Raw genomic sequence first — 15,275 nt, 5'->3', positions numbered from 1 at the left:
AATGTATGTAACTGTTGGCCCCTATAAAGATAGAAATAATGACATAACTTTATGACAAGTGTTTCAAAGTAGAAAAATAATACCAGCTCCATCTACAAGACTTATGGAAGTATAAGTATCCAGCATGGAAGGGTGACCAAAGAGAATAATAGGAATGGTGACAGTAATAAAGGGGGAACAAAGTCCGTCCCAAACAGAAATTTAAGTTTTCATGAATATAGCCAAAATTTTTAAAGAGAGATCTTAAGAAGAGGAATTGAATGTGGCTGAACAACATAGTTTTAGAAAACGTGACCAACACTACTGTATTTATCTGTCTGGTGAAGGAGAAAGACCACAGCCTAGGCTTTCAAGTGAAGAAGTGCCTAGTAAGAAAGACAGTGACAATCTATTATAAAATAGACTCAAACAATCCCTTAATCTAGGTCTTTAATCTAGATGGAAAATGTCTGAATACTACACCTGGACTTGCCAGCTATTTTTAGGATAGAGAGCAAGGGAAACTGTTTTTATCTTGGGACTTGTATTGATCCTGATTTAGTGCTTTGTACTCCAGGGCTGCCAGAAAGAGGGGACACTTAAGAGTGACAAGAGGTAACATAATTTCCTGGTCTTATCCATAGTTTCTATTTACTACAGCTCTACATCAAAGGTTAGGAATATAAAGAAGAGAAGCAGTTTCTCAGGAAGAGTAAGCCAATAGAAAAATTCCTAGATTCTTAAAACTTTTGACAGCTATATTAAAACACTTAACAATTTGATCTCTCTAGAAAAATACCCTTAAACATTCTGGAAGATGAGCGAAAGGTCTAACTGCAGTTCAGTTATTCAATAATTCCTAAAAAGCCAGGTGAGAAGTCTATTTGATAAATTCCTTGAAAAGCCTAAAGAGTTCTATGAAAACTGACTAGCTATTTTCTATTTTTATTATGAATGAAATAGGAAAAAATAATAGACAAATCTCTAGGCATGAAGAGATCAACATAATTTGCATCTCCAATTTTCTTCCACCTTCACTATCTTTTTCTTGTTTGGCCTACTTCCACCATTCTTTTCTGTCTTAAACCAGTGTCTTCATATCTACCACTGGACTTAAATTCTTAAAGGGCTCTGATTTCCTCTTAACACTGCTTAGATGGTACAATCTTGCTTTGTGTCAACTCAGGTAGAAACAAGGTTTGACTTTTACAAAAGAAACTTTCACTAACATTTAAAGAAAAAGTTAAAAGTACTTCCATATTGACCAAAGTCTTGACTGGAAGATAGTACGACTGGCATAACTTGCGAGATCTTTCTGTTTTCTTTTCTTAGCCACAGTCATTTCTTAGGACCAGATCAAATTATTCTGATTCCTACATTGAGGCAGGCATAGACTTCCTCCCATGTCATATTGAGTTTCTTAGGATTTAGGGGTTTTTTGTTGTTGTTGTTTTCATATCAAAATATCTTTGCCAGTTCAGGGGTCTAATGAGCTCCTGGTCTACATTTACCTGTGACTCATCCTACTTTACCTTGAGTATGTAGATGAAGAAGGCACATTTGCATCTGAAAGAAACATCTAACACAGCACTTATCATTGTCATTTGCCCTTTCTGAATATTACTGAACTCCAGAGTCATTGCCATTCCATATGTTCCTGGAGTTTGAATTTCTGACTGGTCCAGTCTAAAGAATCTTCAGAAGTTATTTAGATTAATTTCTACCAGCAATACTTTACTTTTCATCTAAGTTAGCAACCCAGTTTAACCTCAGAGTCAGTTTTTTGGTAGGTGGTCTCAGGCATGATGCCTGTTCTTATCCTGCAATAAGACCTCTCCCATTATAAAGCTGTTGCTGTATTTTGGATTGTCTGATGCCTTCTTTAGCTCTCATCAATTTGATACTGATAGCAAGGTTTTGCTCAATGAATATGCACACATATTACTGCTTTTTCCTCAGATCTAATAACTTAAACACTTAGCAATTTGACATCTAAATAATCATTTTAAATAATCCAAATGTCTTTAGATGTTTCATTTATTCATCTTTGTTTTAAATATCATTTTTAAATGTCCTGAATGGTATTGCCTAGATTTTCTTCTAGGGTTTTAATGTTTGGGGTTTTACATTTAAGTCTCTAATACTTTGCTGTATAGACTTTAATTCCTACTCTTTCATTTAAATAATCTAAAATGTCTTTAATGCACTCTACCTCTTGTTTCCTCTCACAATCTCACCATCATCCTAAGCTTTGGCTTGGGCAAAAATATATCATATTTTCTTTCTTGTTTGGTCAGGTTGTATTTGAAATGTCTGTTAGGTCTCAGTAGAAATATCAAGCAGGAAAGGAAATATACTAGCTTGAAACTCACTGAATTGGTCAAAACTTGTGTGGCAGATTGTACTTTTCAATGATGGCAGCAAAAATCTCTCCCATCTTGCACACTTCTCTATTGTGATCTTCATAATACTCCTATACAGAGGTGGGTCTACCTCTCTTCTTAAGTCTTGGTAGGCTTGTTACTTGTTTATAATCAATAGCATGAGGTTGAAAGTGAGGCATATGACTTTTGAGGCTGGGTAAGAAGAGGCAATGCAACTTCTGTCATGTTCTTTGGAACACCCATGCTTGATGCCCTGAGATACCATGTAAGAAGTGCCAGCACTCTGAGGCTGACATGCTGTGAGGAAGCCAAGCTGTGATCATCAGTCTGGCTTACAGTCCAAACACGTGACTGATCAAACCTTTAGATGATTCCAGCTCCTACTCTGTGAGTCACCCCCAGCATGCACACCTTCCCAAAGGGTTAAGCCATGTTCCTTGTGCCCTTTTCAAGCTCCTGACCCACAGAATATGTGAATATGATAATGTAGTTGTTACTTTATGCCCCTAAGTTTGCAGAGGTGTGTCACAAAGAAATGGTAAGTGACTGTCTTTCATCACATCTTTCATTTCAGTGAAAGATGGCCAGTGTCTGCACTCTGGGTACAGACTGAGCAAAATCAGGCTAAGCAAAGTAGACTTAGAAGGAATAGCGAGTGGGCCAGAAGGAGCACCAGGAGAGTGTGGTGTTATGAAAATCAGAAGAAGAAAGTTGAGCTTGGGAGGGATACGGTTTTTAGTGATAACAAGACTAAGAGTATGGCTGTTGATCTTCTCCCTTCCCTCACAGATAGGCTTTAGTAAGGGTAAAGAAAAATAAACCACTGAAGTTGAGAGTTAAAATAAAGAAAACATTCAAGTACATTTTAAAATGATATTTAAAATGATTATGTAGACATCAGATTATTAACACCACCAGTGTCCAGCAGATATAATTTCCCTAATTCATTTACAATCCAAATGATTGTTTACATCTTTCCCATTCTCTCAAAAGCTAGGTAAAATTGACTCAAAACTACTTCCTAAAATTTTCTGGACTCTCAGAGGCTTTTGTTCTCATCGCTACCTCTGGATTGCTGCTTTTTCTGATTTGAATTGTGCTATCTCTGATTTGAATCATATCTGCTCAGCTGTGGAACATGGACTCTTCAATTTACACATTCACTCATACAAACTAAAAAAATGGAAGGAAGGTAGAAGAAGAATTGAAATTATAACAATCCAAACAACTTTGAGTGGAACAGTAGACACAATCATTCTTAACAGGTTCTTTGTCCATCCCACAACCCTGTCTTACAATGAGCTCTTACCCTACACAGCTTCATATCATCTCTCTGGTTGATCTGTCTTCCCTGTCTGTCTTCCTTCCTCTTCACTCACTCTTAGAAAACTCAATCAAATCCAAACTATTTCTTACTTCTACAGAGCAATTTTTCTTTCAAGGGGTTCAGGAGACAAAAATCTTCTATAGGAGTTGTGGTTATGAACAGATAGAAAAGAAGCTATATTCTTACTTTTGACTCATACTTAATGTTTTTTTTTCCTAGGCTTTTAGTTGGTCTAAGTGTCCTGGTATGTTGTCTTAGTCAGCTCAGGCTGCTATAACAAAATAGCATAGACTGGGTGGCTTTATAAACAAGAGATTTATTTCTCAAATGTATTCAGTTCTGGTGGGTGAGAACTCCAAGATCAAGGCACCGGCAGATTCATTTAGTGAGGACACACTGTCAGTTTCATAAAATAGCATGTGTCCTTACATGGCAGAAAAGGGAAGGGAGCCCTCTGTGTTCCCTTTTGTAGGGGCACTAATCCTGTTCATGAGAGCTCCACCCTTATGAGCTGATCATCTTCCAAAGGTCCCACCTGCAAATACTGCAGTACTCTGGGTGGCCTTGGACTGATGCAGTTCTCCATCCTTTCTCAATTGCACTTCTCAAGAATAACTGTAGAATGTGCTGGCAATGTGAAATCTTGAGATGAAGGGGAGCTAGCTGGGACAGCCTAGGCTTTGTTCCAGTCTCCCCTCCCCTAGGATAGGATAGGATGTCCTTCAGTGCTTTAGCTCAGCATCTCATGTGGCATCACAGTATGAAACACAGGACTGGCTGCTTTTTGTAGCCCCTCTGCTAATGTGCAAGTGGGACATGCATAGTTGAGATCCATGCACCCCAGCCAGCTTTCCTGAGCCTTGGGAAACTAGCTCACCATGAATCCTAGCTTCTGCTGTCTCTTGCTGCCTATCTGTAAGTGGCAAATCTGCTTCATGTAATTTGTTGTGTGTGGGTGTTCTGTCTCACCAGACTCAGATAAGTTGATATCCAGTGCACAGTGAACCTGCTTCACAAATACCATCACATATCATCACATTGGGTGTTAGGACTTAACATATGAATTTTGGGGGGACACAGACACTCAGTCTATAGCATATGTGTTCTGACATTTATGTATTTGAAAATATCTCTATGTTTGCTTTCATGCATAAGGATAACTTGACTGTGTTTTGAATTTTTAAGCACCATCATTTTGTTTACAACTCTGTGGTTGACACTCCTTTCTTTCTCCCATTTAGTGTCATAAAGAAGAATATTTGAAGCTCTATAAATATGTTGTTTTACATGGCAAAAAGGACTTTGCAGATATGAGTACATTAAGGTTCCTAAGATGGAAATATTATCCTGGATTATCTGGGAAGGCACAATGTAATCATGAAGGGCTTTCTAAGAAGGAAGAAGGAGGGTCTGAGACAGAAAAACTGGAAGAAGCTATAATACTGGCTTTGAAGACGGAAGATGGGGACACAAGTCAAGGAATGCGGATGTCCTCTAGAAGCTTGTAAAGTCAAATAAATGAATTCTCCCCTAGAGCCTCAAGAAGGAACACAGCCCTGCTGACATCCTGATTTTAGGATTTCTGACCTCCAGACTGTAAAAGAATTAATTTATATTGTATAAGTCACTAAGTCTGTGGTAATTTGTTAATCAACAATAGTAAATTAATATATGTTACCTTTAGTTTCATAAGTAAAAATATCCTCTTTGTTATTTACATTTATATGAATCCAAATTTTCCTAGAAGGATTTTCTGCTTATCATAGCAAATTTATTTTAAAAAGAAGGCAGGTTTGATTCTTCAAAGAAGGTATGTAGTCTAAACTATAGGATCTTTCCTGAAATATGATAATTTTCCCCAGTTTGGTCATCCACAGAGAGCCATCTGTGCTTTCCCTGTCTTGTTTTATAGCCAAAAAGAAATGGACATGGTTTCTGTTAACCTGATATAATTTCCTACTAGAATATGTCTTGTCTAGGTCAACTCTTTCCTTTGTCATAGAAATAAAATAACTCAAGCTCCTATGCAATGTGAGTACGGATAATCTAGTTGCTTCCCAAATAATTTCTGAGGATCCTAGGTAGGTGCTTACAAACTTTAATAACTACTTGACACCTCTCACTATGAATCATTCTCTACGTAGTAGCTAGTCTTAAAATATAGATAATATCATATTATTTTCTTATTTAAGGAAGAGTGGGTTGCTTATTTTACTTAGGAAAAAGTCAAAAATATTTAAACTCACAAATTTCAGTATGGTCTGTTCTTTGCCTACCTTTCAGAATCATTTTCTGCTATCACCTCTCATAGTTGTTGTTTTGGGGCCTTACCAAATTTCTTCCCACCTCAGGACCTTTGCATATGTCCTTTTCTCCATGAAATGTTCTTTCTTCCCCAGTTTGCCTGCTACCAATTCCTCATCTTTCAGGTCTCATTTCAAGTGGTACTCCCTCAAAGTGTTGCTCCCATGATCCTGCCTGACTGCTGAAATCAGCTCCTCCTATTATGGCTCCTAATAGAATCCTATAGTTTTTCCCAGTGATTATTTAACAGCTGTTCCTTCTACAAGGCTCTAAGTTTTAAGAAGGCAGGATGGTTTCTTTTATTATATTCTCCCTCTTCAGTCAAGCTCAAAGATACATGAGTGAGTGAATGAATCTGAATTGCTGTTTCTGGCCATTCCATCTTACCCTCTGTTCCATTCTGTCAACTTATCTTGGCCTTAGAGCATGAGAGCATCTCTCATCTTTGTTCTTCATTCCTCAAGGCAGTGCTAAAGGAAGGCTGATACCAGGTTGCAGAGGGTTTTTTTTTTCTTTTTTTTTTCCTTGATTATAATCTTTTATTATTATTATTATACTTTAAGTTCTAGGGTACATGCACACAACGTGCAGGTTTGTTACATATGTATACATGTGCCATGTTGGTGTGCTGCACCCATTAACTCGTTATTTACATTAGGTGTATCTCTTAAAAAAAAAAACTTCATTTATTCCTTCAAAATATTTATTGAATATTTGTAAACTAGGTACTATTCTAAATGCTTGGTGGTTCACTCGGTGTGGGGACAAGCTTCAATGGTGTCAGGTCATTGCCCCATGAGGCCTCGCAGACATATGATATGGTCCAAATGTTTTGCTCAGCATAAATGAGGCTGTGCTCTTGATGACATGATGCCTGAGATTTATCTTTAGCCCTAATACCTCCAAATCTCAAGGTGTGGGGGTATTAATTGGTTTGTATATTCTCTACTGTATTATGGGTACATTGCTTTTCTAGAAGAGGATATTTGACATGGGTACTCCATGCCTTCCAACAGCATAATCCTATCTGTATTACTTTTAACAGAAATGCCCCCAAAGTTTTCTGCATGTGGCCAGTATTCATCTTTCCTTTCTGTTGCTACCATAGAATTATTTTCCTCCTTCCCCCTTAAAAATATTATATTGGACATTTCAATGGGAATTTGGGAGCAGGGAGATAAAAACCTGCTCTTATCATTACATTACCCAGAAGTTTTCACAGATTTCTTCATCAGTCTATGGTCTCCTTACTCTCTGTTTCACCTATTATCTATTTATCAGTTTATTTTGTTATGGGTTGGAACTGGATTCCAGGAAACTATTATGTACGTTAAAAACACAAGAGTATCTATGCAGCATGAATTATTCTGTAACAAATTGTTTCAGAGGAAGATTTCATGACATTTGCATTTCATAGTTGATTGAGTAGCCTTATGAAATGAATCAGCACTGTCATAAATACTTCACATTATTGACTCACTCCAATATACTGACATTTAAATGTTCATTACCTTTATCCAATCAATTCAACATTTCTAACTTTACTTCTAGGGCAGAAGATTTTTGTAGCCTTCTTCTCTATAACTTGGAAGGGGAGAAGATAGAAAGTTCCATGATGTATGAAAGGGCAGTAGAATTCTTCTATTTTATAAGTGAATTGAAGTGGCATAGGATGAGACCCAACCACATATGTGTGAAAATATGAAATAGGAAAATGTGGATAATATTTGGGTATACAATGAGATTACTATGTAAAAAACACTGTCCTCAAAATAGAGTTGTTCTTTTGAACTATATAAATGGGGAATTATCTTAGAAGACAGAACTTCCATTACTAGTTATGGTTGTTATCCATTAGCAAGACTTCATAAGAGTGGTTTATAAGTATCCTCTTAAACATCCTTGAAAAAGAGTAATTTTTTTTTTCTCATATGTCTGAGACAGCTAAATAAAGCCCAGTCTTTTCAGAACTGAGATCAACATATCATTAATTTTATCCAATTGCTTATTGAAGTGGTCCCAATTGTATGGCATTTTTTTTCTCACCTACTATATCTGGTAGATAGGAAGTAGAGTAGAAGCAGCATCGTACATCCTTTTCCACCAGGAAAGGGAGTATTTTTGATATAATAATATTACTTTGGGCTTTCTATATTGCAAAAAAGGAACATATATTCCTACAAAGTATCTGCATTCTATGTAGTACTAAATTATCATCCCTTAGGATCTTTTTTAAAAAATAAATGTGGTGAAGTGGGTATATCATTAATTTCATTTTATAGAAATAACACAAATGAATTTTCTTTGTTATAATGAGTAAAAGTGCCAGAGGTCTAAAATAAAGCATTAATCTACTCTAACCCTCTCTATATGCTGAGATAACCCAATGTAATCAGTATCAAGATGGTATATGCCTTCCACAACTTCTCTATGTTCAAATTAATATATATTTATATATACAAAAATAATATGTAAAACCAAAAAAATAAATAAATGAAGTTTAGAATTACAGTAGTCAAAAAAATATGGTGTTGGCTAAAGAATAGACCGTTCTTCTGTAATCCCAGCAGTTTGGGAGGCCAAGGTGGGCAGATCACGAGGTCAGGAGATTGAGATCATCCTGGCTAACACGGTGAAACCCCGTCTCTACTAAAAATACAAAAAATTAGCCGGGCGTGGTGGCGGGTGCTTGTAGTCCCAGTTATTTGGGAGGCTGAGGCAGGAGAATGGCGTGAACCCGGGAAGCAGAGCTTGCAGTAAGCTGAGATGGCGCCACTGCACTCCAGCCTGGGTGACAGAGAGAGACTCTGTCTCAAAAAATAAAAAATAGAAATAAAAGAATAGACCCTTCTCATATATATCACTCTGTGTGGTTATCACACATGAGCAGTTAGTGTTAGCCTCCTGCTCAAGTCTCCAGTGATTTTCTATTGTCTATAGTAGTGATGTCCAACATAACTCTCCATAATGATGGAAATATTTTATAATCTATACTGTCCAATAGGGTAGCCACTAGGTATATATGGCTAAGGAGCACTTGAAACATAACTCATAAAACTGGTACTGAATTTTTCATTTTGCTTAATCTTAATTTATTATTATTTTTTTTTTGACAGAGTCTCACTCTGTTGCCCAGTCTGGAGTGTAGTGGTGCAGTCACTACTCACTGTAGTCTTGTCCTCCCATTTCAGACTCTCGAGTAGCTGAAACTATAGGCATGCACCCCCATGCCCAGCTAATTTTTGTATTTTTTTAGAGATGGGGTCACACCATGTTGCCCAGGCTAATCTCCAATTCTTAGGCTCAGGCAATCCTCCTGCCTTAGCCTTCCAAATTGCTGAGATTACAGGCACAAGCCACCATTCCCCTATCTTGATTCGTTTAAATGTAAATGGTCGCAGGTGTTTCATGACTTCCGTGTTACACAGCCAAGATCTATAATGTCAAGGCTAAACTCTTTATCAAGTACTCAAGATCCTATATAATTTTAGTTCAGACAAACTGAGCTCAAGGTCTATAGGCCCTAAGAATAAAAACTGAAAGACCTTAGAATCTGTTTATTTTCTGTGGGAAAGGGGCAGGTGCAGTGAGGGATGCAGAAGTAGGTTTTGACTCTTGTTCCATAAACATCTGCATGTGTGCAATGAAAAGCTTAAAGAAAAAAGCTGTTTGTGGAAGACACAGAAACAAAATCCCCTATTTTTCAAACGAGTGTTTTAAAAGATGTGGACCAATACCTTCCTACTCAAGAATATTCTTGGGACTGAGAAAATTGAGGAAGTACATTCATATCTAAGGAGATATTTACTATGCTAGGTTCTTTGCCATCTTCTCATTTAAACCTTACAATACTCCTGCAATATGTCTCCCTTCTTTTTGCCAATAAAGAAACTGTTTTCAGAAAATGATCAAACTGAGTAGAAAAATGGGTAGAGCTATGGACAAAGCTAATTTTACAAAATACAAATGCCTAATAAATGAGAAGTTTCTTAACCTTACTAGTAATCAGAAAAATAAAAACTAAAACAACACAATAATTTGCCAACTCATTGGGAAAATATAAAAGACTGAAAAATAGGCAGTGTAGCAAGTATTCACTCAACAAGCATTTATTTCATTGCCTGCTACATGCCAATATAGGAATTAGAATATGACATTCCAAAATATGCCACTTTGATATAAGGATGATTTGGAGCTGAAAGCAATTGAGGAGGAGCATTGATATGGTTTGGCTCTGTGTCCCCACCCAAATCTCATCTCGAATTGTAATCCTCAGGGGTTGAGGGAAAGGCGTGGTGGGAGGTGACTGGATCATGGGAGTGCTTTTCCCCCATGCTGTTCTTGTGATAGTGAGTGATTTCTCACAAGATCTAATGGTTTTATAAGTGGCGGTTTCCCCTGCTCTTTGTTCTGCCGCCTTGTGAAACAGGTACTTGAAGTTTCTTGAGGCCTCTCCAGCCATGCTAAACTGTAAGTCAATTAAATCTTTCCTTTATAAACTACCCAGTCTCAGATATTTCTTAATAGCAGTGTGAAAATGGACTAATACGGGCACACACAGGAAGAACTTTCTGGCCTCCTCCTTTCTGCCTAACAGTGGTCTATAAATTTTCCTTTGTAAAGGCAACATAGATTTTCATTTGTAAAGGTGTTTTTCTCTCCAGTTCCAAGAGTAGGATGATTATTCTTATCTGCCTAACAAAACTTACTAAACAAGCTTTATCTACCCTAGATTTCCTAGTCACTGTTCCACAGTTTACTGCCCCTAGGAGCCTTCATTTATTTTGTCTAGTCACTTCTCCATAATACATCACACTTTTCAAAATGGTATACATGCCCCCAAGACTAACTGCTTCTTTGGGTTTTCACTTTCTTTCTGCGAGACCCTATGCACATAAAAAAATTTAGCATCAATAAAGATACATACGTCTTTTTTCCTGTTGATCTGTCTTTTATCAATTTAATATGCAAGCCTCAACCACACCTCAGTCACTACTACAGGTGCTGATGAAATAAGACTGATTAACATCTCTGCTTTATTGATAATTTGGAATAAAATTAAAAATACCTAAATATTCATCTAAATAAAAATGGTTAAATGATGATACATCTACACTATGGAATATTAGAAAACATGTACAACTGGAATATGATAAAATATTTATACATTGATACAGGTTGGGGAAGCCACAATACTATTAGTTGATAAAAATCAAGATGTGAAACAGCAAGTAAGGTATTATCTGATTTATGTAAAAATAAAACAATTTTAAAAGCTATTATAAAACCTACATCATCCTGGCCAGTTTATACCCTCATTTTGAAAAGATCCTCACATAGTATCGTATTCCAAGAAACAACTCTCCTGCAGCCAAAGATAACTGAAAGCAATGTGCATTCTTATTGCACTTCCTCAGAACATTGCCAAAAGGGGAAGTACATTCAACTCTCAAACATGCTCTTTTTCTTTCTCTTTCAGTTTCAGTTATCTCAGAGCAGCTGTTCTCCACAAAAAACTTTCATATTCCTCTCTCCTTATTCCCTAAAACTTTCTCCTACATCCAACAGGATAGAATTCCTGTCTTTTCTGTTTCTCCTCCAGTCTTCTTAATTATTTTCTCCCTAGCATTTCTTTTATTTCAATATGAATTCCCTGGCTTCCTGAGATCACTCCTTGTCTTTCTCCAACTCATTACCTCAATAAGTGTATTAAAGACTCAGGATTTAGTGATTAATTGTTTAAGGATGGGGGATCATGACTGACGACTGGAGAGGGGGAAAATATGTTTGTTATACTGCTAATTGAAAAAAGCAGAATAAAATATTATATACACGCAATTGGAGTACAACTATAGAAAGCATATAACCTAGAAAGCAGAAAACCCAGGTCCATTTTGATGCCTTTTGTTTTTTTACGGGATGAAAAACAAAATACTGAAAGGACATGCACTAAAATGTTAACAGAGATTATTTTTAAAAATTTTTTATGGGCAATTTTCCCCTCTATAATTACTTCTTGATATTTTCTTAAATATTTACTATAAGCATGTATTTTATTTTTATTTATTTATCTATTTTTGAGACAGAGTCTCACTCTGTTGCCCAGGCTGGAGTACAGCGTTGTGATCATAGCTCACTGCAGCCTCAATCTCCCAGGCTCCCAATCTTCCCACTTCAGCCTCCTGAGTAGCTGGGAATACAGGCACACACTACCACACCTGGCTAATTTTTTTTTTTACTTTTTATTAATAAAATTTGGTAGAGACAGGGTCTCGCTATGTTGCCCTGGTAAGCATGTATTTTATAATAAATAGATTTAAATATTGGTATATCTTAAGTAATTTGATAATTGTGTATATCTCAGATGGAATCTATATTTTTCACTCATTTCTAGATCCAGAGACATCCGAGTTTATTTGCCTGAAATAACAAGGAATCTTCAGTGAGATAACTCAGTATAACAGGTAATGGAAGGGGTGCTCAGGAAGACTAGGTTTGTCCAATAACTTTTCTGATATCTAAAGGAAAATAACTCTGAATATAACATAATATCTTTCACTTGTTGTGTCTATTAGCTCCGAACTGCATGCTTAGGTCCTGAAATTGGCAGTGAGACTTAGAAGAAAACCTAAATACACTGTTTACATTAAAACATTTGTTAGCCCCTGTAGTGGAAGTAGTAAAGCAGTAAGAGAAATTGTGACCCAAAGGGACAAGAGAAGCCTTTGCTTCTGTGTAGACCACAGCTTCAGTGTCTTAAGGGTTGCAGAAAACCCCGGTCCATTTTGATGCCTTACAAGCTACAGAATGTCAGTGATAGAGTTGAGTGGAAGAAGGCAGCCAGCAACATTAGCCAGGTACTTCCACCTAATTTGTTGGGTAAACTATGTCTCAACAGTAGATATCGACCAAAAGGTTCACAGCAGGAGAGAGAAAGTGATAGAGCATATCTGAGATAGTCACTGGGAATGGCCAGGAATATTTGGGGAATAGAAGGTTCTTTCAAGTCCCTTGGAGGATGTTGTTGCAATCGCCCGAAAGGAAAGCCTAAAAGCATGGCTTACATGACACACAGGGAAACTATTTATTACCTCTCCTCCGAATGAGTCATCAACACTATTCTTACTGAACATTCAGCTTCTGCTTACAAATCATTCAGCCAGCTCCTCTTCTCCTCCTTATCCAGCTCATGTTTTTGGTTACTGCAGGGATGTTAATTGGGGGGAAAAAAGGATGTAGAGTGTAAATATAGTCTTATAATTAACCTTTTATGGTGCTTGTATTTGGGGAATGGACAGGATAAGAATCACACCACTTTTGGCTAGTCAATATTTGGTTTACTACACTCAATTGTTTGGGAGACAATCTGATACATATTTACATTTACATTGTTTGGCAGCAGGGTTCTACAAATAAATATCCTTAAAAAAATTTTATTGAGACTTTTGACTATAAATGAAAAATAAAATTCTAAGCCCCCAAACTAACGGAATGGACCCATCTTTTCAGCCAAGGGCATTCCAAAGTTAACTGGAAACACCAGTTCAGGCCATGATGGAAATGGGTGTTTGGGTATGCCTCATTACACCCTCTTCCCTTTGAAATTCCCACACAACTGACCAGCATTAATATTAAAGCACAGACCTTAAGACTGACAAGACAGACTTTTCATAGCAGTAAGATACCAACATGACAGATACCAGGCCCTGAAAAAACAATGTAGTATTTTACCCCCAAATATATTTCTTTGACATGTTTTGAAATGGCCCTGCAAACTTTCTCTTATGCAGAAAATCTACATTCTATAGAGAATCCCCTTCCCTTTTCAAGTCTTTTTCCTGATCCAGGAGAGAATTAACTAAGAATCTGGCATCTTTTTAAGTCTGATAAGAAACATTTAAAGTCTATTCTCTCTGAAGCCTGTTACCTGGAGGCTCCAGCAGTAAACTAATACCCTTGGTCTCGACAGTCCCTTATCTTAACCCAGATATTCCTTTTTGCTGATTCCAGGTCTTTAGATAAACTCAGAAAATCTTTGAATCCACCTATGACCTGGAACTCCCTCATCCCAGCCCCCTTTCAAGCTGTCAGGCCTTTCCAAACTGAACCAATGTACATTTTACAAGTATTGATTGATGTCTTCTGTCTCCCTAAAATATATAAAACCAACCATCTTGGGCACATGTTCTTAGGACCTCTTGAGGCTGAATCCCGTGTATGTCCTTAACCTTGGCAAAACAAACTTCTAAATTGATTGAGACTTATCTCAGATACTTTTTGGTTTACATGACATACTGATATGACATTTTAAATTATTTTTAATATTCTAATCCTTCATTTATATAGACAATCAAGAATTATGTCATTTGGATGATTAAGTTTATACTTTGTAATTATCTTATATGCAAAGAATGCAGAGGACATAGGTATTTGGTCTGATTGTGTCTCTAATGGGCTTGGAATTCCATTCACCTGAATTCTATCATTTTCAAAATTTCTATGTCAGGAACTGCTTAGCTGTTTAGAGATTATAAGTTGATGAGTGCAAATGGCCTCCTGATTTTTATAAAGCAAAAAACTAGCTCTTCTTTGGCAGGCAAAACGTTTCCACTGATATGATCTTATCTCACTTTAAGTAACAAATATTGGCTTTTTCTGAAAGTTTTGTCTATGCATCATCTTTAACACTTTAATTGATTTGAAATGATCCTGGCCTTGTAAAGTATGCTTACTAAATGGCTGGGTTTTTCTTTTCCTTTTTAACCAGTGTAAGCATTTTATAGCACCTGGTTCTTTGAAAAGCAGAACCCATGCCATACCTACAAGTTGGCATACAGCCAAGGAAGTCCTTTTGTGTGTGTGTGTGTGTTTGTGGTGAATCATTCATAGCCTGTAAGATCTATCAAAATAGCTTTGTTTGAAAACCTAGTTTTCCCCATATTTTTTTTCTGATGACTCACACTTCAGTGCTTTCATGTCTAGATTCTCTTTTCTTTCTTGTTTCTCATCATGTTCATTCAGAAGATGTTCTTTCACTAGTTCCAAAATTTGTATTTCTATATTCTGTCAGTTTTCATCTTGAAACATACACACAGCAATATGCTCTGAATCATAAAATTCTGCATTAAATCCCAACACTTTAAAAAAACACATATTCTCAATATAGGTTTACCTGCTCCTCTGTTGCCATTTTTATTTAGTACAGATTTATTAACATTTAAAAATCATTGGCACTTATGAAACTTGAAACTTTATTTTACTGTTAGGAAGATTTTGGCTGC

Source organism: Rhinopithecus bieti, unplaced genomic scaffold (assembly GCF_001698545.2).
Source record: "Rhinopithecus bieti isolate Rb0 unplaced genomic scaffold, ASM169854v2 scaffold_30775, whole genome shotgun sequence".
Taxonomy (NCBI): Eukaryota; Metazoa; Chordata; class Mammalia; order Primates; family Cercopithecidae; genus Rhinopithecus; species Rhinopithecus bieti.
The sequence above is the reverse complement of the archived record's forward strand: the minus strand, read 5'-3'. Positions refer to the sequence as shown.